Below are 26,570 nucleotides of genomic sequence, written 5' to 3' on the forward strand. Positions count from 1 at the left end.
ACCATCTCTAGTCGCATCTGCAGGACCTTAGCCAGTATTTTCACTTCTGCATTCAATAACAAAATTGGCCTATACAAGCCCAGGTCCAACCTCTTTCCCTTTTTTTTTTTATATTGGCCTTGCGCAGCATACTTTCTTTCTCAGGAAAGGCCTGCAGATGAGAAAACATTCTTAGCATTAAGAGAGCTATCTCTGGCCCAAAATGCCTATAAAAATCCGTCTGGGCCAGGATACTTCCTATTGGGTAGTTGGGCTATAGCTGTAAAGAATTTAGGAGAAATGGGTGCTGCCAACCTTTCTACTTGGTGCTCAGACAGCTCCAGCAGGGTGATCTGACTCAAATATATATTAATCTCTTCTAGATTACACGTAACTGTAGCAGTGTAGATCTTTATAGAATCTGCTAAAAACTTCATTCATTTCTGAGAGCTGGGAAGCCACAGCCCCCCCCCCCCCCCTCCCCTTCACAGCCCTCTTGCACAAAAAGCATGCTAAGAGCACCCTCGTCTTATTCCTGTGCTCGCAAAACTTCTATCTCGAAAATTTAAGAGACTTTTTTTCTATTTTCCCAACCTGGACTCTTTGCAGTTCCTGTCTTAGGGCAATAAGCTCCTTATATACTCTAGGAGAACAGGAAGCTTTGTGCCAGGCCTCCAGTAGTCTGATATGTCCCTCTAATGATCTTTTCCTGTGGTTGCTCAACTTATTTACATGACTGCAAAATTTATGATATTCTCAAGCTTGACTTAAGGGTCTCCCAAGCATCACTATGCATTGGGTAGCATTCCCATGTATTAGCTGAAACTCTTTGATAGCTTTCTCAATCATCTAACAAAATTGATCCTGGCCTAAGAGTGAAATGCCACGCCCTAGGGGACTGCAGAACCTGTGAAATATTCAGCAGCAACATGACTAGATGATGGTCTGAAATATTACAAGTACAAAATATATAAACAAACTGGTTTCCCTGGTCAATCTTTGTATGATTATACTGTGCCGCATGCACACAATTCAATATTATAATAGATTTTTTTGTAGGACCAATACGCAACGAGCCTGTATATCAATCAGACCCACCATGGAAAGGTCACATTACTTTATTGTATTATATCTTTTAACTATTTTTTTGATTTTTTTGAATACACTAAAACAGTCCATCTTGCCATGGGAATTAAAAAATAATTGAAGATTCACTTATCCATAACTTTCATGAAAATCAGCAAAGTTGCAATACTTAGCTCATAATAAAGTCCTGACGTGATTGCATTTCGGACCACCCGGTCCTGCTTCAGGGGGGCAATCATGTTTTCCCTTAAGAGCAATCCATTGAGTCCACAATCTTCCCTTAATGGCAACAACAATAGCGTCCTCGAAGGTCCTTCTTCGGCAGTCTGATTTCAGACACGCTAAATTAACATGGCGATATGGCAGGGCATTTATACTTCCTCCGGAAATGATGTCTGGCACCATATAAATCAAGTCCTCTCCGCTCCTATACTGAAAACTTCCACAAACTTGTTAGAGGAAAGTTCCCAAACAGGTTGTCCAAATACTTCGGCAGTTTCAATAGGGAGTTCTCACTAAGGTCCTCATCATCCAAGCAAACAGCACACCGATAAAACCTCTCATTGGTATTGCAGTCCTCCATCAGTCAGTCCATTGGTCCAGCCCCCTTGTTAAACACAGCTGAACAAAGAAAAAAATCTGTGACTATAGGTGCCATATCTAGAAGAGAAGAAAATGTAGCCCCTTCCTGACAGGTGCTGTACCCTCCAAACAACCCTAGGCATGATATCAGATATCTCAAGCCATCGGCTGAGCTCCCACCTTCGCTCTTATGAGAGGAACTATCCATAGCTGAATAAGGACAGGAACCCCAATTCCCCCCCCCCTCCCATTTACAGGGGAAGAAACAAAAAGCCCTCCACTGTTGCCGTCAGTCTCTAGATCTACATTAGGACCAAATACATTAACCAGAACAAATTGCCAGACATAAAAGGAGCTTTATGAAATAATATACACACCCCTTGGCTCTTGGAGTTGAAAGAGCAAAAACACACCTGTCCTACTCATTCCCTGATGAGTTTCTTGTGCTCCTTATGTGTGAGATGAGTCTCCTGCAGCAGAATAATCATGGCACCCTGTTGCCTAAGATATTCCAGGATCCTTTCCTCTTAACTGGCATCCCAGTTCCCTGCCCATTTTAAAGATACTACATTAACTTGTTTACCCACCATCCTTGCTCATTGTGTTAATATCTTCTGCAAACCTGCCCCACCTCAATTTCAGTAGAAGAAAAACATTGTCAGAAATAAACCCAACTAACATTCCGCCTCTGCTTTTTCTGGGACTCCCACAATTCATAGATTGCTTCAGCATCCTCTGTTTTTGAGGTTGTCCATCTTCTCCTCGGTGCGCTTACTTCCAGGCACCTTCCAACTGAATTGAGTGCCATCTCAATATTGTCCATTCCTCAACCACTGTATCCAGCCACGTGTTAGTCTCGCTGGCCGAGGAAACAAGCTGGCCTGATCTTCTCCACCACCAAGTCTAATTTAGCCTTGAGATAAGTATGTATCTTGCCTCTAGCTGCTGCAGCATCACTTTCATGGCCTTGAGCATATCCACTGGCAAGGCTACTTCTTGTAGAGGGGTTAAACTTGCAATTATTTAGAGAGAGAGAGTAGGAGCTAGATGAGGACACTGCTGCTATCAAATTTCAGTTCGAGGGTGTGAAGCATCTGGGGGGGGGAACAAATTGCAACACAAGTAATCATTTGCGTTGCCAGTTAAATTGTTTGCCTCAGTTCTGTGTGGTTCAATTACCATGGTCTGGAGAGTTGAACAGGGCGCTTCCTAACAATATGAATTTCTCATCCGTTTTTTTTTTTTTTTTTTAAATTAGTTGACTTCATTTAGGCCAAGGCAGTCTGGCAAGGTTCAGCTTTGACAGAAGGCTACTGTCAGCTGCCTTGAAACACATCTCCCTTCTAGTGGACATGATGGCATGTGATGTGTCCTGTCTCCACCAGTTACAGAGAAGGGAAATCTCTAGATTAATGATGGTCTAGCAGGAGTCAAGGAAAAAAAATTCAGGTAAGATATAATTTCACATTATAAACTAGGCATGAAATATTCTACAAATACTTGATGCTCTCTTAAGCATTAAATTGCTCTATATCAATAGATTAATGTGATCAGTAAGACAGCACTTACACCAAACAACTGTAAGTACTGGAATTTTTTTTATAAATCACCAAGCCTCAACAATATACATTTTAATAGATAATCAATGTGACTTTGGAGCATTCGTTTCAAAGCTTTTAAGCATTGTATTATCAATGTGAAGTTTAATTTCTTGAAATGGAGGAGCTTTGCATCTCACTTGGCACTTGTTAACAAATCATTGGAATGGCCAATTTGTACTGCTCTGCACTTTGCCTTTTCTAAGTGGCACGAAAGACCTGGAGTATGGACATGGCTTGCAACAGATCAGCAAATTTCTGCCTCCGAGCGATAGATGGATATGACAGCAGGCCTTGATCTTGAGTTAGTAACAGATTTTAAGTGCATCAATATTTTGATACAACCATGACATTTTGCTTTAGTTGATGTACTGCTTGCTTATTCACCATCATCTGCCATTCTTTATAACGGTCAACAATAACTGAGTAAGACCTTAGTTAACCTGAATCTTATGTGGAACCTCTTAGCATTTTTCAGACAAACAGGTCTGCTTGATTACCTTCAAGGACACTAGTGGGAGATGGAGGATGGACCAGGGCAAGAATTTGTGTTGGTAAGCACTGGACAATTCTGTTCTGGCACAGGAATGAGTTTATTTAATAAGCAGAGCATCAGACTTGATTGACTGTCTCTGCTGGCCTGCATCAGCTCCAGCACAGTGTGAGACTGAAGTGCATCTCTTTTGTATAGTATGAGACAGATAACTGTAAACTATTAATTTATTGTTGACTTCAATGCTTACCTCTTAGTGGTCACATACATTGTCAGCAATGGTAGACGACTGAGGCTGTCGCCTTAGGGATATATATATATGTATATGTCAAGGTATCAGTAGATAACCCACAAATAGCTATACATTTTTTTTGTTCATGTGGATTAAAAGATTTAGACTTTGGTAGACTGGATGCAGATTATGTTTTAACAGCATGGGATGATGAGAGCAGAGGTTAACAGCAGGAAAGTTTGATGCAAAGTATAAAGTCAGTTAAAGATTGTGTTAAAGCCAAGGTCATGGGGCACCAGGGGATGCTTTGGGAAATAAGGAAGTTCACTGTTTATATTCAGACTGTGTGGTCAAGTCTCTCTGGGACAAGACCTAGCTATACCTAAATCAGTACATAGCTGTCTAGAACATGACATGGTGCCATAAGTTTGAACCTTATTTAGTTTTTATATTAAAATAACCTTTGAATAAAATGCATACAAAGCATAGAGGAGATGTTACATGGCAAAAATAAGCATCATAGCTGAAAGGAAAGTGAGAGTAAGCCACAATACCAATCAAGCAGCTGTACATTTTACTCCCTGAGAAAATGTCTAAGGTGTGGTGATCAACTATCCACTAATGCATACCCAGCTTTAGGCAGAATATACAATGTGTCAGAAAGTTGGCCACTTTACTCCTGTTTACTGTGGCATACTTCTGCAAAGAGTCACAGAGAAAAGGGAGAAGCTTTGGTTTCTAGGTTCTGTAACATGAGAAGTACCCAATAAAAAGTTGACTGAAAGGAAGTTAGGATCTGATCATGGGGCCAGTAATAGTACCAGACTGCAAACTTCAGGCACTACAATGAAAATCAAATGTAATTCTGGAGCAGGCACCTCTAGCATAACAGTGATTGCTTATGAACAACTACCCTCCCTGGAAGTTAGTTAACCTGGATTTGAGCTCAGAAACATATTGCCTTGACACCCATGATGGACCAAGGGAATATTCCAGTTAACAATGGTCACTTCCGTGGATGAAAATCTATTGTGTAAAGGAATTGTGTATAGTCACAGTCAAAGCAATAAATGTTTTTAAATGTCATTTTTTAAATTATATATGTTCAACTTTGTAAACTGCTTAGACCTACATATTGTATAGGTGGTATAGAAAAGCTTTTAAATAAATAAATAAAACATCATTTAACCATCAGCAATCAGATACAACATCAGTAAACATCCTAGTAATGAGGCATAAGACAGAACACTGTTAAGTCTGCCTGGTAACAGAAACAGAAGGCCAGGTTAGGCTGTGTGAACTTGATCTTGTCCACCTATGCAAACTTGTGTGGGTGATGGAGAGACAGTTTTGTCCAAAGAGGACCTGTGTTAGCCTGATAACAAGAGGATTGCAGCAGCATGAGCAACAGTATGTTGCCACAGGCACGGAGGTAAACCTTACAATACAGAACAGTCATGTATTTGATACTAAGAAAGGGATCTATGTTGGTGGTAGGGGGAGTAGAATAACTGAAAATTAAGTTACTGGAAATCCATAAGAAATCTGATGCATGACAGAAGAGCTAAAAATGGTCAGAGAGCACCAAGAGCTATGACAGGCAATCGGTGGAGATAAAAATCAGATTTACTTTAATCTGAGTAGCCTGGTTGCCTTCCCAATACTCTGTGCTCTGAATAAGGATTTCAATAAAGTTTTTACCTATTCCTTACCTTGTGTCCTGAGTATTGGATGCTACACACACATTTTTGGTGAGCCTGACGTGATTCCCAGGCATGGCAAGGAAGGCTGCAAAGTCTGTTTATCCTCCACAGGACGGGGAAGTATAGAGTAACTTCGGCAGAGTTGTCTGAGAGGAAATTGTGACAGTAAGTTAAGCCATACATATGAAGGCATTCCATAAGGACAAGAAGTTGTAAGTATGAAGTCTGTTTCTGTTGTACTGTTTGGTGTAGTTTTCTTATGTCGTAGGGATGTCCACTGATTTTCAGAACATTTTGTTTTTGTAGTATAAGCTTCAAGTATGACTGATTCTGCTCTAATGTTGCCTGTAGATGGAGTTTGTGCAGCATTCCTTTAAATAAAATATTTGTACTGGAGCACAACAAAAAGTGGTTTAAAGCAGCAATTTTAAAAAAATCTTTTAACACTAGGACAAAGTTCTGCTTTAATTTTTTAAAATTGTTGCTTGCCTTTTCCAGAGAAGATTGGGCAAGTGACAGTAACTGTTTGAAATTGGGTCTTAGTTATGTCCTGATTGCAACTACGATGTAACTAAGTTACCACAGCTGTCTGTCAAAATCCTGGAGTGGGGATCCGCTCTAGGAATCACCGCCCAGTCTCAATTTACACTTGCCATAGACATGCACAATTGTGTAGAGATTCAGAATTGGGTCATGAAGGGACACAGGGGTTCCTCTAGTAAGATTGATGATTCTGTTGTTGTAAAAAGCAATTGCTATATGAAAATTTTAGAACTTGAAAGGACACAGGGAGCGGAAGAGTTAAACTGAGTTTGCTGATAAGAGGAGGGGATGGAAAACTGAGTTTCTCATAAGGAAAATAAAATGGAGAGGAAAACTAATTTAAAAAATGAATTAATTGTTCAGTTTAAAAGTTATAAACAGATTGATGGGGAATTAAAGATGTGGAGAAATGATTTTTCCAGAAAATGAATTTAATTTAGTAGATTGTTTAAGAATGTTTAGTTTCATTTGCACTGAAGTGGTGATCTGTAACTTGTCAAAGTGACAACAGAAAATGCTAAATGCTCTTAATGGCTAACATTGAATTTGTAGATAATCAAAAATTGATGAAGCAGCTACCTCTCCTAAATCAATCACGTAACAAAGGAGAGAGGAGAATAAACTCACTCAGTACATCTAACAAACAATTTTTAACAAGACTATTTTGTTGAAAGTAAATAACCCAACAAATGACAATATCATACGAGATTTTTTGCTCAAATGATGTAATCTGCAGCCTCTCACCACGCAATGGGTCGCAGGCTGTTGTCAGCTCACAGAGCTTGCTTGTTGTAATCATTTACCGTCATTTGTCCACCCACCAAATACCTTTATTTAAACCATTTACTTAACCTTCTAAATTTCCAAAAAATTTTTAAATGTTAAATCTTACTTAGAACAGAACGTTCTTTTAAATATCAAATCCAGAAATAGAATACTTAGCCGTAATATTTTCAATCAAGCCACTACAGTGCTTGCTGTTGCATTTTAACCGTCCCGTCGGTTAAAATGCAACAGCAAATGATTACAACAAGGAAGCTCTGTGAGCTGACACAGCCTGCGACCCATTGCGTGGTGAGAGGCTGCAGATTACATCATTTGAGCAAAAAATCTCATATGATATTGTCATTTGTTGGGTTATTTACTTCAACAAAATAGTCTTGTTAAAAATGTGTTTGTTAGATGTACTGAGTGAGTTTATCTCCTCTCTCCTTTGTTACGTGATTAACATTGAATTTGTACAGAAATTAATAATGTGTGGTTTCTTTAAATGCTGGGTAAATTCTTGTATGTGAGTAAAATAAGGAAGGTGTATGGCTCTAATCAGGAAATAGAGAGCAGCTGTCTTGTCTAATTTCCCTGAATATAATGTACATTTGTTTACACTATTGTTTTTTTTAATTTCTGTTTTAAGGCCAAATTGCCTTTTAATAATTTGTATGTCTAGTAATGAAATGCCTTTACTTTTGACATCACACTACAAAAGAAAAAAAAAAGTGGATCCTTCTGGCCCTGAATCAACAGACCAGAATGCCTGTCACGTGACTAACTGTGTTCATAAGTTTTTAATTTATTATCCCTATTATATGGTATGAAATATATTATAGATACTGTTTTATTTAGTGAAGGGACCCTGAATGTTGCAGAATGAGTTTGAAAAACACAATTAGGGGCAGATTTTCAAAAGGTTACATGTGTAACCCCCGAAAAGCTGCCCCTGCGCATGCCGAGCCTATCTTGCATAGGCTCGGCGGCGTGCACATGTCCCAAGGCTTGCAAAAAGGGGCGGGGCGTGGGCGGTGCAGGGGGGGCGGTGGGCAGGGCCCGAGCCTCCAGGCACAGCGGCCATTTGCTGCTGTGTACGGGATCGCGGGCCGGCCTTTGGGCCGGTGCGCGTAACTTCTTCAACAAAGGTAAGGGGGGGGGTTCTAGGTAGGGCTGGGCGGGCGGATTAGGTAGGGAAAGAGAGGGGAAGGTGTGGGGGGTGGAGGGAATGGAGGCAGGCTGCATGGCGAGGCGCGCACAAGTTGCACAATTGCGCACCTCCTTGCACCTGCCGACCCTGGATTTTATAACATGCGCACGGCTGCATGCAATGTTATAAAATCGGGCGTAGATTTGTTTCACGCAACCCCAGCATGAACAAATCTGCGCCCGCGTGCAGGTTTTAAAACCTGCCCCTTAGTTTTCTGCTTTGATCTTTGAATAAAGCAAATGTTTGTAGCTATTTAAACAGAGATCCTATATAAGAGCGGAGATAAACTTCCTTTTTTACTTTTCTGCTTTAGAAATTAAAGGGAGAACAATATCCTCTTCAGTGAAGGTATTTTGTACAAGATGTGAAGTTCCTGGGAGATGGCTGGAGGTGAGGGAGTCAATGCTGAGAGATATTAGGACATTGTTGGGTCTGCTTGCCTGTCATCAGGAATGAAGTCACAAGCCCTGTTGCAAGCAGAATACAAAAGATCATCTATGCTGCATATTCTTGTTTGATCTTTATTTCTTGAACTACCTTTATGAACATTCTATACAAAAGACTGGTTTGATTGTTTTAATTTTTGATTGTTCTATATTGCATTTTCATGCTTGGTATTAGAAATCATTTACAAATATCACATGAATTATGATAACATACATACACGTAGTAAGCACGCCACCCTTGCAGAAGCAATTACATGGGATCCTTTAACACTGACTGAGAGAGGAGAGCCTTATTGGCAGTAATAGTATTTATATTGGTGTTGGCCATAGAACAGCAACAAGTATTTTGTGCTTACCAGCTATTGTGGAAATCTTTAAGAACACTAGAAAGTAAAATTTAAGACCTATGCATGGGCACACATGTGCATGCGTTTGCCAGCATGTGCACATGGACACAGCCATTTTATAACATATGCACATGATATAAAATTGGTTATATGCATGTTTGTGTGCACAACTTTTTATATTGATAAACACATCTGCATACACATGGCGACTCAAGCGCGTAAGTGGGGGAATTTTATCAGCTACACTCTCCGACGTCATTACCTGTTTCCCCAGTTTGTTTCCAGTTCGAGGACTTTCTAAACCTCCTAGCTAACTTGCCTCCCTTTTACCCTATTAGCCCTGAGCCTTAAAATCCTGCTGACTAGCCTAGTATTTTTTGTTACATGACTTACATGCCATCTATTGCAGAAGTAAAGTTAAGCAGTAGGGGACCCTAGCACACTCTTGTGCGCATAAAACACTTACATGCAGACTTCATGGTGCAGTTCTGGCCGACCCATTCCCTACTCATACTTCACCCCTTTTAGTGAGAAAAATGTGTACGCACATACCAGGAGATATGCAGATTTTAAAATCCGCGTGGCATGTGCCAGGCCAAGTCATGCAGGTATCTCCCGGCTTTGGTGCACATAGGGCTTTTAAAACTGACCAGTCACTGTAGAAATTCACAAACACACTGCCCTTCAATTAAGAGGGGTGATAAAAACTTTACAAGACCATAGATTAGCCCTGAATTTAATTCTAAAAGCCAAGGATGCTGTGTCACACACTGAAGACCAACTTTGGTTGTCAAATATGATGTGGAAATCTGACAGTATCCTCATTATTTTAAATCTAATTAAGCACTTAAAAGAAAATTACAACTTGCTCTCTGGTTAGCTGAGCCCGAATGGTGAAAACGTCTTCTTTTTATGTGAGAAAGGTATGGGGAGTCCAGATACTAATATACTTCGTTTTAGCTGTAAGTATCTGCATAGTTCTGGCTTTAATTGCTTTTTGTATTAAGGCTTTGTTTCAAAAAGCAGTTGATCATTTTTTACCAATTGTTGTTCCCCCAACTTCAACCTTATTTGATGATGCTAATACTGCTTCAGTTGGTTTTACAGATACAGTTACTTGTCCTATTTCCCCAATAAAACAATTATAAGTGCTACCTTTGCATGGTTTAGAAATGCAGGTTTATTTCCACTTGGCATTGTTCATTTTTGTATTATATACTAGCGGTACCCGGCCACGCGTTGCAGTGGGAGAGTCAGGTTCTTTACCCTCCCTCCCCCTTCCCCTTGCTCATTTACCTCAGTCACTCATCCTCCTCCCCCTTGGTCACTCACCCTCCCCCTTCTTTCCCCTGTCCCCACTCCAACTCTCTCTCCCCTCACTGTCACCTCCCCCCGCCTACTGCCTACCCTTCAGATCAGAAAACCTTTGTCTTTCTATTTCTGTGGGAAACCCCCCCAATCCCAACCCTTTAAATCAAATAATAACCCCCCTCCTGCCCCCCCCCCCAGACCTGGGAATTAAAATTGTTGGTGCTACATGTGGTCTGTCCCTGGGCGTCTGTGCACGTTATGGAGCCAAATAGGGGAGTGCCTAACCAAATTTGCACTCCCAAATTTGTTTTGTGGTCTGGGGAGGGCTATTTTGGTGCGTTCCCAAGATCGTGCAAGTTTAGTGTATGTATTTGTGTGTGAACCGCCCCCCCCCCCCCAGCCCTGTGAAAAACAGTAGCCCACCCCTTGCCCCCCCCCCAGAATTGCCGAATGAATGAAACCTCCCCCACCCTCCAGACCCCCTGAGACCTGATAAAAATGTCAGTCGGTGGAGCGGGAGCATTCAGGAGCGGTCTGGGAGCGATGTATTGGCGTTGGTCCATCGGCTGCAAGCACTGAAAAGGGTTCCGATGGCCCTTTGCCCTTACTATGTCAGTGGGGTGGAGCAATGGCAGCGGGAGGTCCTCTGACATAGTAAGGGCAAAGGGCCGCCGGCTGCCAGTCCTGAAAATGGCATCGACGGGCCCTCACCCTTACTATGTCTCATGGGCTACTGCCGCCATTGGTGTCCCCGAGTGGCATAGTAAGGGAAAGGGCTGTTGGCGCCATTTGATTGCTGGCAGCTGATGGCCGTAGGGCAGGAGATGTGTCCCGGACCGGTCCTGGCCCCCCGCTGGAGCCTCCCGGACTTCTGTCAGGTTTTGTGTGTGTTGTGAGGGCCTGGGAAGTAAATAAATTTGGCATGTGTGTGTGTGTGTGTGTGGGGGGGGGGGGGGGGTGTGAGGAGGGTGGTGGGTGTATTTTATCTGTAAAGGAAATAGTTATCTTCCAGCGAAAAAAAGTGCGTGAATGTGTTAAAATGGAAGTGAAACGTGGACCTGGACTGGCGAAATGAGTAGTGTAGCGTGTGTTAGTGTAAGGTGTAACAGATGGCGCTTACGTCCAGCAGATGTCGCTGTTTTCTGGAAAAAATCTTTAAACCTATTTTACCTGTCACAGGTGTGACATATCTGTAATGTAAGTACAGAAGAACCTGCCTGTATATGAAATGAATGTGTCCAAATTTGAAAGCAATCGATTTAGTGATTTTGTCCAAACTATTTAACATTTTATATATATATATATATATATATATATATATATATATATATTTTTTTTTTTTTTTAATTCTTTATTTATAAAATTTTTGAATTACAAACAAAAAAGTTTATTTTAAAAAATCTGTTGATAAACACAATCATTCTTAATAAAACAAAACATTCCAGGCATAATCTCTAATCTACTTTCCAGAAAAAAATATAAGAAATCGGGGGAGGTAGATGCAATTTAAAGAGAACTAAGGCATTAACACAATTACCCAGCATTATTCTATTTTACATGCTTAATGGAGAAGAAGTAGCCGGTTTCTTAGACTCCAAAAACAATTTTAACTGTTTGGGGGAGAAAAATATAGAACACTCATCCCCTTTTCTAATTACGCATTTACAAGGAAAGCTAGGTAAAAAGGAAAAACCTAGTGCAATGCTATCTTGGCGGAGGGTTAAGAACCCTCTACATCGTGCTTGAGGCTAAATCTGGATATATCTTTATAGGAGACGCTCTAAGTAATTAATCAGATATTTCCTGAAATAACTTGTCATTTGATTTATATCAGCAGTGGTAATAAAAGAGACTAATAACATTCCTCTGACTTTGACTTCCATTGCAGAATTTTCTAAAAAATTAGATAAGTCATTTTGAACATTTATAGCCATTCTGGAGGATGTAGATTTTGGAAGGAAAAAACAGGTATTTATCGAAGGTAAATTGTCCGTAATAAACCCCAAGATATCTTGGAGAAATTTCTTCACTGTCAGATAGGGAATCTCTCCAACCACTCTGGGAAAGTTAAGGAAACATAGATTAAGATGTCTAGCATTGTTTTCTAGATATTCTATATGTTTTGCCAGAGCTTCTCTATCCTTTAACTATTGCAGCTTTAAATTCTTGAGTTTTTTCTTTTTCTTTTTCTTCTATTCCGGATATTTAAGCTGATAGGGGTAGATTTTCAAATAGCGCGATTTGGCGTACTTTTGTTGGCGCATCAGGCGCCAACAAAGTACGCTGGATTTTAGTAGATACGCGCTTAGCCGCACATATCCGCTAAAATCCGGGATCAGTGCGCGCAAGGCTATCGATTCCGTATAGCCGGTGCGCGCCGAGCCGCGCAGCCTTCCTCCGTTCCCTCCGAGGCCACTCCGAATCGGAGCGGCCTCGGAGGGAACTTTCTTTGCCCTCCCCTCACCTTCCCCTACCTAACCCACCCTCTCGGCCCTGTCTAAACCCCCCCTTACCTTTGTCGGGGGATTTACGCCTCCCGGAGGGAGACGTAAATCCCCGCGCGCCAGTGGGCCGCTAGCGCGCCAGGATGCGACCTGGGGGTGGGTCTGGAGGGCGCGGCCACGCCCCCGGGCCCGCCCCCAAAACGCTACGCCCCGACACGCCCCCCTCGGAAAAACCCCGGGACTTACGTGAGTCCCGGGGTCTGCGAGCACCGGTAGGCCTATTGAACATAGGTGCACCGGCGCGCAGGGCCCCTGCTCGCCTAAATCCGGGCGGATTTTAGGCGAGCAGGGCTCTGAAAATCCGCCCCATAATAAATTAACCTGCGTTTTGATTTCCAATGATGTTTGTTGGCATTTGGAAGCATAGTGATCTAGTTTAATATTTAATAGGGATGTGAATTGTTTTTGTGACGATTGAAAATATTGTATGATATTTTCAAACTCATCAGAAATCGGGGGCTGCCCGAAACCGATAGGAAAACCCCACGAAATTGGCGTGGGTCATCCCAATGCTCCTACCAACGTGACAGAGGCCGGCCAATGGCACGGATACCCTGTCATATGGTAAGGGCAAAGGGCCATCGGTGCCATTTTGATTAGTGGCAGCTGACGGCCCGAGAGCGGGAGATGGCTCCTGAGACCCCCACTGGACCACCAGATAATTTAAAAAGTTTAGGGGGGAGGGTCGGGAGGGTGGGGGAAACTAAAGGATATGTTTTAAAGGGTTGGGGTGGGTTTTTTGTTTATTGGCTTGGGCGCAGCCGATTTAAAAAAAAAAAAAAAAAAAACCCCCCAAAAAAAAAAAAACCCGATCGGACTGCATGAAAAAGATTTCATTATAGTCCCTCGGGCGCATTAATACAATTTTTGGAAACTCTGAGCATCCCTTTTGAAGAAGTATCTCTCGCCACAATTGACATCGTGTCCCTCTACACGAATATACCCCAGGATGGGGCCTTGCAAGTGATTCATTCGAAATTAACCACACAATCTTCCGAGATTCACCCGCCAGTTACCTTCATAGTTGATCTAGCTAGTCTAGCTTTGAAAAAAAAATTTTTTGTATTTGATAACATCTATTACCAACAGGTGGGAGGCACAGCGATGGGCGCCACCATGGCGCCCAGCGTCGCTAGCCTTTATGTGGGACAGTTTGAGTCACAGTGGCTGTCAGTTTCTCCTTATAAAAATAATATTTTGGTATGGCGTCGATTTATCGATGACATCTTCATAGTGTGGAGAGGCACTGAAGTTCTATTCAAAGAGTTTATTCAATGGTTGAATACTCGTGAACAGGCATTACAGTTTACTTATATTTTCCATAAAAGCACAGTCTCATTTTTGGACATAAATATCTCAATAAAGGAAAATAAATTTTTCTTTACGATCTATCAGAAGCCTACAGATCGTAATACACTACTAGAGTATTCGAGTTGTCATCCATTACCGTTGAAAAATAGCATTCCCTTTGGCCAATTTTTGAGGCTGAGGAAACTCTGTTCAACAACAGGAGAATACAAATTAAGAGCTAAGGAGATGTGCCAAAAATTTTTAGACCGAGGCTATCTTTTAAAAGTTATAAAACAAGCCTGTAAAAGAGCACGATGGAATCATAGGGAAACTTTATTACAACCTCAACAACAACGAAAGTTACAACGTCTTACTTGTGTACTACCATATTCTCTGGGGGTGAATGAGGTGGCGCGCAGTATCAGACGCCACTGGAATGTCCTACAGGTACATTCAGTCTTTGAGTCACGACCTATGGTCGCTTTCAAAAGAGGGACAAACATAAAGGATCAAGTAGTTAGATCGCATTTCAAGAGCTCTTTTGGAAATGAAATAAGTCGCGAGGGACATTCCGCTTGTGGATCCTGTATGATGTGCCCACTGGCTCATTCAAACATCAACATACCCCTAGATAAATTGAAAAGATTTAAACCAATAAGAAAATCTACTTGCAATTCCATTTTTGTGGTGTACACTATTTGGTGCCCTTGTGGTTTATTATACGTAGGGAAAACAACCAGACAGTTGAAAACTCGTTTGATAGAACATAAAAGTGCCCTTAAACGTAATAAATTAGAAGCCCCGTTGGTACAGCACTGTTTAGAACAATCTCATAATTTTTCAAGTTTAAAGTGTACGGTATTGGAGGTAATGGAACCGGATGAAAGAGGAGGGGATTTAAACCTGTGCCTATTACAGCATGAACAAAAGTGGATTTTTAAGTTGAACACGGTAGCGCCAGCTGGTCTTAACAAAGAGGTAGATTGGTCGGTATATCTGTGAAATCCAATTGATAGGTGCTTTAATTAACAACAGGATATAAACACTAACTTCCGGTAAGAGGATAGAGAAAGCGTCTAAGCGCCATATTTGAATGCCGTGAAGGATTGGGTGAGATAGCGCGAAGCTGAAGAGTGAGTACCATTGTTAGCATTATCACTTGAATAGTAAAATTAATTTAAGAATTTTAACACAATGAATATAAAACTTGTCTTTTTAGGTATTGAGCAGTAAGCCCCTGAAGCAGGCGCATTCGTTGCGCCGAAACATTGTCAATGTCTATAAAAAGTTAAATAGGATAAAAGTAAAAAACAATTGAACGCTCTCAAGGGAAATGGTAGATGACGCGATTTAGCAGTGCCGATACATGAGAAGGGTTGTAGCCCTGTATAGGGCAAGAGCCTGTGAGATTGTGAGCACTTTCTCTGATACCATCCCTGAGAGTTTGTTTGATAAAAAATAAAGTCTAAGTTATTGCTTTTGAGCAAATATCCTCAAAGATATCAAACAATTTCTTATTTCATTATAGTCCCTGAACCAGGAATCGCAACCGGTTCCGGTTCCGATTCACATCTCTAATATTTAAGGTGTTTAATGTTGTTGCTCATATCGCGAGAAAATATGGCTCGATATTCCATTTATTTCATTGTGCCCAAGAAGGAAGGCTCCTTTCATCCCATCTCAAAGTGGTCCACCCTCATTTGTAGGTGATTTATTTTTGCATGGAAACCTTGTGCTCAGTGGTAATGGCAGTGCAATTGGACTTTCTGACCTCCCTGGATCTGTCTAAGGCATACTTTCATATTCCCATCCGGTTGGACTACCAGCCTTTTCTGTATTTTGTGATGTTGGGGTGCCATTATCAGTTTCGGGAGCTGCCTTTTAGTCTAGCCACCACTCCCAGAACTTTTTCCAAGGTTATGGTGGTGGTGGCAGCAGAGTACACCCATATTTGGATGACTGGCTGATTCTGGCCAAGTCTCTGGAAGAGAGCCACCTGGTGACTGCAAGGTGATCTCACTATTTTAGGAACTCTGGGTGGTGAACCTATCCAAAAGCAATCTTCAGCCATCTCAATCATTGGAGTATCTGGGTGTTTGCTTCATCATGAAGCAGGGCAAAGTTTTTCTGCCAGAAGCTTCTATTCAGAAGCTGATGGCACAAGTATGTCTCTTGATGAATACTATACACCCAACAGTGTGGGCCTATCTGCAGGGAATTCGGTTTGATGGCGGCGACCCTAGAAATGGTGCCGTGGTGCATGCAGTCTCAGGACTAATTGATTCGGCTCCACGTGCCAATGAAAGTCTTTCACCTTCAGTGGTGGTTACAAGCGGGTCATCTAAAAAGGAGAGTTTCCCTGAAATTGCCGACTGGTTAGTACTCACAATAGATGCGAGCCTCCAGGGTTGGGGGGTTCAGTGTCAGCAACTAATAGCACAAGGGTGCTGGAGTACGGAAGACTCTCTGGAACATCAGTTGGCTGGAAGCCTGGGTGGTCTTGTTGGCATGCTTCAGTTCAGCTGCAGGGTTGAGTGGTCCGGGTATGTCAGACAATGCAACGATAGTGGCTTACATCAATTGACAGGGAGGAACCAAGAGCCAGCAAGGGTCGCAGGAGGTAGACCAACATGTTATAGGTGGAAGTGCATCTTCAGGAGATCTCTGCCTAACACATTGCAGGAAAAGACAATGTAAGAGAAGACTTTATCAGCAGGGGGAATCTGGATCCAGGATAATTGGTTTTGTTGGATGAGATATTTGAGCTGATAGTGGATCACTGGGGTCTTCTGTTCCTAGACCTGCTGGAGACTTTTTTCAATGCAAAGTTTTCTCGATTCTTCAGTCGCAGGAGAGATATGAAGTTCTTGGGTACTTGAATACTCTTGTGCAGGACTGGCTGGAGGATAAGCTGCCGTATGCCTTTCTCCCATGGCCCATGTTGGGCAGAATAGTTTGGAGGGTTGAGAGTCACAGATGGTACTTTTGGTAGCACCAGATTGGCCCCGGAGACTATGGTATGCAGATCTGTGAAGGCTCCTGAGAGACTCCTCCCTGTGGTTTCTAGCGCACAGGAATCTGTTAAGGCGGGCACCTGTTCTTCACGAAGTTCTGACTCTATTTTGTCTTACGGTTTGGCCCTTGAGAGAGCTTGTTTGCTGAAATGTGGATATTCTACTGTAGTGATTGCCATCTTGCTACGAGCAAGAAAGTTCTCTATTTCTTTAGCCTGTATGCGGGTTTGGTGAGTGTTTGAGGCTTGGTGTGAAGATCAAGGAGTGCTTCCTTGTTCAGTTAAGATCCTGCTCAGTTTGGAATTTTTGCAGTATGGATTGAATAAAGTGTTGGCCCTTAATATCTTGAAGGTACAGGTAGAGGTGCTTGCCTGTTTCAGGGGTCAGGTGAATGGTGAATCCTTATTGGCTTATCCAGATGTGACCTGTTTATTGAGAGGAGAGAAACATCTTCATCCTCCCTTGTGGTGTCTTAATCTGGTTTTGGATTTCTTGGCAGGCCCTGCATTTCGACTGATGTGTAGCCTCTCCTTGCAGTTACTGACCTTGGAAATGGTATTTCTGGTGGCGATATAAATTCTGCACATAGAATTTCCGAACTGCAGGCCTTGTCTTGCCAGGAGCCTGTGGCTCCTGGCAAGACAAGGCCTGCAGTTCGGAAGCATGTGGAGCATGTGGCTCCAGCGGTGATAATGCAGCTGTATACTGTTGCTTCCTTTTTGCCAAAGGTGGTCTCAGATTTTCATTTGAATCAGTCCATTTCCCTGCCATCTCTGGATAGGGAAAGAGAGGCGGAGGAATATCACTTGTTGCGGCCCTTGTATGTCAAGAGATGTTGTGAGGTATCTCCAGGTTTCTAAACCTTTCCGAAAAATGGATCATCTACCTCCTCCATGAAGGACAGACAGTGAGCCAGCTTCACAGGCTACAATAGCTTGCTGGATTAAGCAGGTAGTCACAGCTGTGTACGTGGCTGCTGAAAAGCTGATGCCTACTTAGGTTAGGGCTCATTCCACTAGGGCTCAGGCAGTATCATGGATGTAAGTTAGATTGTCTCCCATCAACATATGCCAAGCTGCGATGTAGTCCTCCTTAGTCCTTACACACCTTTTCCAGGTATTATAATCTGGATTTACTGGCCCAGAAGGATGCAACCTTTGCACGTGTGGTTTTTGACTGACTGGACTGCGGGCAAACTCCCTTCCTTTTCGGGAGTAGCTTGAGTACATCCCACTGGTCCTGAATCAATCTGTCTAGGTGCTAGGAAATGAGAAACTACTACTTTCATGATAATTTCTTTTTCCTTAAACCAGACAAATGATTCAGCTTTTCACCTTGGCTGCCGAATGATTGCGTTATAGTCCTCCTGAGTGGCAACATGTTCATGGTTTACTGGTAAGTATTAATCCAGTCCGTAGACTAGTGTTAATACATTCTTTGCCTGAGTTCAGTGTTTCTTGTTGGTTGAGTACTGAAATGGATATCTGTTATTAAGCAAGTTTTTGCTAGTCTGTCCACAGTTGCTTTTGAAGAGAATACTGGCAGGGTGATGTCAATGCAGGGGTATATATACTGTGACATCAGTTTACTCCGTCTCCATCTGCTGGTGGAGGTGCTGGTAGAGGTCCTGAATCCATCTGTCTGGTTTATGGAAAAGGAAATTATCAGGTAAGTAGTAATTTCTCATTATTGGCAAGAGGGAAGAGTCTGCCAACTCTCTCTCACCCTCCAACCCACCCTTCTCCCTCCCCGCACTCCCAAACTTTTTTCTCTTTTTTCCCTTTTCCACTCGCAACCTCAACCCACCCTTTTCCCTCACCCCCGCCACTCCTCCCATCTGACATAACATGTATATTCCAGCTGTATATATTCCATATATATATATTTCCATGTATATTTCCGCTGATTATAATCCATGTTTTTTGTATTATTAATTTATTGTTTTATGTTAATTTATAGTTTGTAATTTTGTTAACTTATTGTTCAATTACTTAATTCTGTCCTATCTTCCGACATCCATGTTTTTACTCTCCCTGTTTTAATGTAACTTCTCTTTTCCACTTATACGTTAATTGATTTTTCCCCTTGTTCTAATGTAAACCGGTACGATAAGACCTGGTCTTGAGTGTCGGTATAGTAAAAGAAGTTAAATAAATAAATAAATAAATAAATTGTTAATTGTTTTCTAGTTATGGAGGTTATTTATTTATTTATATACCGTCATTCTTACCGAATGGGCCTCCTGAACTCAAAATGCAGGATAACTACTGGAAGACTTTTTGCATCCTTGTTTCCACAAGAGAGCTTTTCTGAAATCAGTACCCAGTATACACAGTGTATAGTATTTGAAGAATATAATTACTATTTACTCTCATTTAGGACTAATTTAGTTTTCTGAATGCATTTGCTTCACTGGCATTTTTATGGGACTTTTTCAAATATCAGTATATAGAGCATGAACATTTCAGAACTTGCATTTCATTCAGTGTTCATGGATTAAAATGGGAATATTTAATTTTGTATAATGGCAGGGGACCTGTGAAAAATATAACTTGCCTTTCTTTGTTTCAGACACAGCATGGAAGAATGAATAGTTAAAAAAAAAAAAAAAAAAAAGAAGGGGTTTAATCACCACCTGCACCAGCAGGGCAGGAAATGTATTTGCGAGCACACAGCTGGAGCTGTTTTGTAACCATGTGCAATATTTGTGTTGTTGCCTTCCAGGGAAAAAAAGGGTAAAAAAATGCTGCTTTTTGGTTAGTAACATAGTGCATGTCACCAGAAAGACTCAAGCGGTCCCTGCCCAGCACATTTTTTTTTTTTTTTTTAAATATTCTTAGGGTATTTGTTGCTCTGTGCAGGTTATCCTTTTCTTCGTCTTCATATTTAGCCACTAGGTGTTACGCCCATCTGTCGCAGATGGCTGCGACCGCTGTTGGTCACCTCTTTCTTCACAGCATTGATTCCATTGGGAAGACTTGCGGCCTCCGCCAGTTATCACCGACCTGCCCTACCATTCCCAGGCCTCCCTGGATGGCGCGGACGCTGCCGACCGCCATCTTGTCCTCGGAATCCCTTAGGCGCGCGCATGGGCTAGTCTTAAGCACGTCATGGCAGGAACCTCAGGGGCATCCCCTCCGGATGACATCATTCTTCCAGGACACTTAAGCTGGCTGACCCTGCCAGTCTACGTCTTGGCAACAACGAGTTCCCTCATTGCTGAATCCGCTTCACTCACAGAAGACCTTTCGTTCCAGCTCCTGCTTCCTTGGCATGAGATGTCCCGGGTACCCGCTTCTCGGGGGCCCTCTCCTTGTCTCTGGCTATCCACTAGGGATGTGCAGACAAAACGTTTATGTTCATAAGTCCATAAGTCGAAGGTGAGGGTCAATTTCGGTCAATATGGACATATGTAGAATTCCATAAGTTGAGGCTATGTCCATACGTGCACCGGTTCCCTAAATAAAAATTTAAATCCCTCACCCTCCTTAATCCCCCCCCAAGACTTACCAAAACTCCCTGGTGGTCCAGCGGGGAGTCAGGAAGCCATTCCTGTATTCCTTTGCATCCTTGTTTCCTTGTGGAAACAAGGATGCAAAAAGTCTTCCAGTAGTTATCCTGCATTTTGAGTTCAGGAGGCCCCCCCAAGCTGGCCAAAAGTTCCGGTTGTGTCCAGTGGGGGTCCGGGAGCGGAGGCGCGGTGAATCACGTGACGCGGACGTCACGTGGTCCACCGCACCTCCGCTCCCGGACGCCCCGTTGGACCACCAGGGAGTTTTGGTAAGTCTTGGGGGGGTCAGGAGGGTGGGGGGTTTAAGTGTTTATTTAGGATCAACGATCGCGATTTCCAACTTATTCAACATAGCTATGTTGAATAAGTTGGAAATCGCGATCGTTGCTCCTCATCACTTTTTTAAGTTAAAAAAAAAAAAAAAAGTTGTGTTTTACATATGCGTTCAAAACGAATGCACACCCCTACTATCCACTCTTTTTCCCGGCACTGAAGTCAGGCTCACTGGTCTATAGTTACCCGGATCGCCCCTGGAGCCTTTTTTAAATATTTGAATGTTAAATGCTGTTGCAGTATGTTTCTTTAATGGCCTCCCTCCAGTTTGTTGTACTTGGTTTGTGGGCTCTTGGGCCATGGAGAGAGCTGGGTCATGGAGAGAGCTGACTCCACCCACAGGGGTCTCAGCAGTGATGGACACAGGAGTCAGAGATATATTTATTATACAGCAAAGAGAAACCCGAGGAGCGGGTTTGTAAACTCAGTCCTTGAGTAGGAAGACCTGAGATGGATTCTCTGGTAGTGGTCCGCAGAGCGGGGTAACCGGGGAAATACTTGCTTCTTGGTTGTTCTTAGGCGTGGTAGCTCCGGTAGTGGTCTGCAGCGTGGGGTAGGCTGGAGATAGATGTTGGCAGCAGGCACAAGACCACGTGGATTCGGTAGTGTTCCAAAGAGCGGGGTAACCTGAGGATCCACACAGCAAGAGAGAAGCAGAGATGAAGATCAAGTCTAGTACTCACTCCATGATGATGCAGTAGAGATAACGTTGTAGCAGCAGCGGAGACCCAGAGCAGGAACACTGAAGGGTCATCCGTAGAAATAGCGAGAGGTGCTAACTAAGCTGGTGAAGGTAAGACTCGCAGAGAAGGCTCTCTGAGGAGCAGATAGCCCTGAGTGCAGCAAGGCCCCCGAGGAGCAGGTACCTGAGTCAGTCTGGAATGCAGGAACAGCGAGGCTCTGAGAAAAGGAATTGAACAAGATGGAATCCTTGCTAACTCGTTGGTAGGAAGGTCCGGTAGGCTTAAGTACACGTAGGCAGTAGGGATGTGAATCGGGCTTCGGACGATTGAAAATATCGTCGATATTTTCAAAATCGTCAGAAATCGGGGGCTCCCCCAAAACGATAGGAAAACCCCACGAATTTGATTGTGGGGGTTCCCTTATTGTTTTGGGGGAGGACGCGAAAAATGGCACACAAAAATAACCCCTAAACCCACCCCGACCCTTTAAAACGAACCCCTTAGCTTCCCCCACCCTCCCGATGCCCCCAAAAACATTTTACAGGTACCTGGTGGTCCAGTGGGGGTCCCGGGAGTGATCTCCCGCTCCGGGCCATCCTCCCACTCCTGGGCCGTCTGCTGCCACTAATCAAAATGGCGCCAATGGCCCTTTGCCCTTACCATGTGACAGGGTATCCGTGCCATTGGCCGGACCCTGTCACATGGTAGGAGCACTGGATGGCCAGTGCCATCTTGTACTCCTACCATGTGACAGGGGCTGACCAATGGCACCGGTAGCCCCTGTGACATAGTAAGCGCAAAGGCTATCTGCACCATTTTGAATACTGGCAGCCGATGGTCCGAGTGCAGGAGATCGTTCCCGGACTCCCGCTGGACCACCAGGGGCTTTTGGCAAGTCTTGGGGGACCCTCCTGACCCCAAGGGGTTACTTTTAAAGGGTCGGGGTGGGTTTAGGGGTTATTTTTGTGTGCCGGTTTTCCCGCCCTCCCCCCAAAACGATAAGGGAACCCCCACGATCAATATCGTGGGGTTTTCCTATCGTTTTGGGGGAGCCCCCGATTTCTGATGATTTTGAAAATATCGACGATATTTTCAATCGTCCGAAGCCCGATTCACATCCCTAGTTAGCACTCATCAGCATGTATTAACTCTGCAGTCATCATAGTTATAAAAGTAGCAGATGGAACCATAATTGATTTCATGAGCCATTCACAGTTTCACTGTACTGGCCATGTATAGATAAAACGTGCATGACTTGATCTTTACAGATTTTGAAAAAAAAAAAACACTACTGGTAGGATCAACTGCATTCATCCTGATACAGACATCCCCCATTCCAATGGTCTTCAAGGTTCTTTTCAAATCCTCCCTTCCCCTATGGTACTTACAGACTCTTTGTCTTGCCCTGGCCATCAGTTGTTCTGCATGCTTGCTGCACCGCTTCTTGAGCTTTTGATGCCTCCTCTGGCCTCATCCTTCAAAGTACTGCTGCTCTTGCTGTGTTGCTCTGATCCTACAGTTTGTTTTTAATATTTGCCAGTGCCATTGCTGTTGCTGCCATTCCAAGCCTTAGGGTGTTCCCTCTTCTGCTTTTGCTGTCTTCAAGGCCCTTTATAAAACCCCTTACCCTACTGATTTTGGTCTTGCTCTGGCCTTCCAATGCTTTACACAGGCCTTACCCACCCAGTTATCTTTAGAGGTTCTAAGCCCTCTTGGACATTTTCTTCAAACTCTTTTCATTTATGATTAAGTGGTGCACCCAGAACCATGATTACTGATACTAAGGTAATGGAGGCAATATTTGCAATTATTGATTCAGAAGAATCATGTCTTGGATTCCTTGAATCAAGGATATTAAGCAGCTAATGGCTAATAGGCATTTGGTGTCTCTAGTCAGTGGCATCTTAGCCTGTAATGAAGACAAACTCTGATCAGCCAGCTCCTTCATGAAATGATGCCATATGGAAATGACATCAAGACTCCTCCAGGGATTTCCTCTGGTTTCTCTCTGCCTAGGGATTTCTCTCAATTTGGTTGGTGCCCTTTGCTCCTCATTTGGAACCTTGAGGTGTTTTTGCCACTCTGGTGGCTGCTTTGTGCCTCTCATGATACTTTGGGGTATTTATACTACTCTTCCAGTTGCTTTGACCTTCTATCATTGCCTTGGTTTTCTGCCTCTTTTGGTGTTTTTGTTCTCCCTTCAAGTTTCATTGAGCTGTTCATGCCACACTTGGTGCCTCTTTGCCCCTCTCATATAACTTTGGAGGGTTTATGCCACTGTTGTCTGTACCATGTGCCCCACTTTTTCAGCCTTGAGGTGATATGGCTACTCTTGCTGCTGTTATGGTCCTCTGCTGCTATGGAGAACGCCTACCACTGCTGATATCATGTTGCCCTATTATAGGTCCTTGATTTTTTTCATGCCACTATTGGTGTCACGTTGACTCAGGGGTAGATTTTATAAATTTACGCGAGCGCGTACTTTTGTTCTTGCACCAGACGCGAACAAAGGTACGCTGGATTTTATAAGATATGCATGTAGTCGCGCATATGTTATAAAATCCGGGGTCAGCGCGCGCAAGGGGGTGCAAATTTGTGCAACCTGCGCGCGCTGAGCCCGGCGCGCGCTGCCTGTTCCCTCCGAGGCCCCTCCGAAATCGGAGCGGCCTCTGAGGGAACTTTCCTTCCGCCTCCCCTCACCTTCCCCTCCCTTCCCCTACCTAACCCACCCTCCCCTACCTTTGTTGGCAGATTTACGCCTGCCAGCGAGCTGCTGGCGCACCATCACCTGACCCGGGGGCTGGTCCGGAGGCCTCGACCACGCCCCTGGTCTGGCGCCACGCCGTCGGACCCGCCCCGAACTGTCCCCTGACCCCAGACATGCCCCAGGACTTACGCGCATCCCGGGGCTATGTGCGCGGAAATCCGGCTGGATTTACGCGCGCAGGGCTTTTAAAATCCGGCCCATAGTCTTGGTGTGTTGGCATGTCTTCATCCTTCTGAAGCATAGCCCAAAATAAATAAACAAATGAAAATGTTCATTTAAAACAAACCTAGCGAATGACTGGCCTATGAAATAAATGAATAAACAGAAATGTTTTGACACTGCATATACTTAATATCAGTCATACTTCTGTCAGTATTTTAGGAGCAAGAAGGAAGATGGAAGGTTGGCAGCTTGACAAGACAGTACTATTCCTCGTTTAATTTTTTTTTTTTTTTGTTAGTTGTGATAACATAAAAAAGGCAATGGAAGATGGGGGCTATGAGGGGATCTGTTGCTTTGCTCACATGCTGCAACTGGCATTAAAGGGGGCCCAATGAGGAATAGGCAGCTTAGTCCTGAAGGAAATGATTGAGAGATGTAGGAAAATAGTAGTACATAAAAATGAGGGCAGTAAAGGACCAAATGGTCAATCCAGTCTGCCCAACAAGCTTATAATTGTATCTGCTGCGCCGTTCAGGTTACCCTCATGCTTATCAGTTTCCCAGATTGTAAAAGTCAGGGCCTTTCTTGATTGCCGTATGAATACAATTCCCCTTTACCCCTTGTTGGGGAAGCAGAGAACTATGCTGGAGTTGCATCAAAAGTATCAGGCTTATTGTTTAAGGGTAGTAACAGCCACATCAGCAAGTTACCCCATGCTTATTTGTTCTCCAGAACATAAAGGTCTGGGCCCTTGTTGGTTGCTGTCTGAATCCAATTCCCCCTTTCCCCCTCTCTTGTGTTGTACAGGTCTTTGGTGAGACCTCACCTAGAGTATTGTGTTCAGTTCTGGAGACCGTATCTCAAAAGGGACAGAAACAGGATGGAGATGGTTCAGAGAAGGGCAACAAAAATAGTGGGAGGTCTCCATCAAATGACTTTTGAGGAGAGGTTGAGGGAACTAAATATGTATACCCTAGAGGAGAGGAGGTGCAGGGGATATAGACCTTCAGATACCTGAAAGGTTTTAATGATGCACATTCGACAAACCTCTGTTGGAAAGAAATCAGTAGAATTAGGGGTCATGAAATGAAACTCCAGGGAGAATGACTCAGAACCAATGCAGAAAATATTTCTTCACGGAGAGGGTGGTAGATGCTTAGAATGCTCTTCTGGAGGAGGTGGTGAAAACAAAAATAGTGAAAGATTTTAAAGGGGGATAAACATTGTGGATCCCTAAAGGCTAGAGGATGGAAATGAGGAAAAGAGCACTTGGGGGTAACTTGCTGGTGTGGTGGTTACTACTCTTAGCCAATAGGCCTTCATACTGTTGCGGCTCATTATTGCGCTCTGCTTTAACAGCGGGGGAAAAGGGGAATTAGTTTTGGACAGCAACCAAAAGAGCATTGAATTTTACGGTCTGGGAAAACAAAAGCATGGTGGTAACTTGCTGATGCAACTGTTACTACACTTAATCAATTAGCCTTAAACTTTGATGTAACTCAACATTTCTCTCTGCTACAAATGGCAAGAGTTAAGAAATAACATGGAATTAGACTCAGACAGTAACCAACAGGGGCCCCTGACTTTAATGGTTTGGAAAACTAAGTATGGGGGTAACGTATGCCACAGCAGATGCCACCCCCTGATGCTACCATTATAGGGGAGACCTGTATTGCACAGCTGATGCTACCATAAGCTTACTGGGCAGATTAGTTATGCTGCTCCCAGTTGAATATATTTAACTATTTTCATGTTTTTCCTTGTTCTTGTTCACTGTAAAGGCCATGCCTATTTGATTCTCAAGCTATCATTGTTCTAAGTTATTTGTAAACCGATACGATGCGCAAACGGTTGTTGGTATATAAAATCTTTAAATAAATAAATAAATTAGATTGACCATTTGATCCTGTTCTGCTGTTATTTCTATGTTTCTATCTTTTTTGAGATACAGGCACCAGTACTGAAATAAGTAATCTAGGTGAGTGTTATTCTATCTCTTGGATTCACTAAT

General features: G+C 43.1%; 1 protein-coding gene across 1 annotated transcript in view; it reads right to left on the reverse strand.

Moving 5' to 3' along the window:
- Positions 1 to 483: 483 nt before the first annotated feature.
- The window catches only part of KCNMB1 (potassium calcium-activated channel subfamily M regulatory beta subunit 1), an 81,689-nt gene continuing 55,602 nt past the window's right edge, over positions 484 to 26,570 (reverse strand). Inside the window, exon 4 of the transcript XR_003853474.1 lies at positions 484 to 1,686. The gene's annotated coding sequence lies outside the window, so the exon portion shown is untranslated. The remainder of the gene's footprint in view (positions 1,687 to 26,570) is intronic.

Source organism: Rhinatrema bivittatum, chromosome 18 (genome assembly GCF_901001135.1).
Source record: "Rhinatrema bivittatum chromosome 18, aRhiBiv1.1, whole genome shotgun sequence".
Taxonomy (NCBI): Eukaryota; Metazoa; Chordata; class Amphibia; order Gymnophiona; family Rhinatrematidae; genus Rhinatrema; species Rhinatrema bivittatum.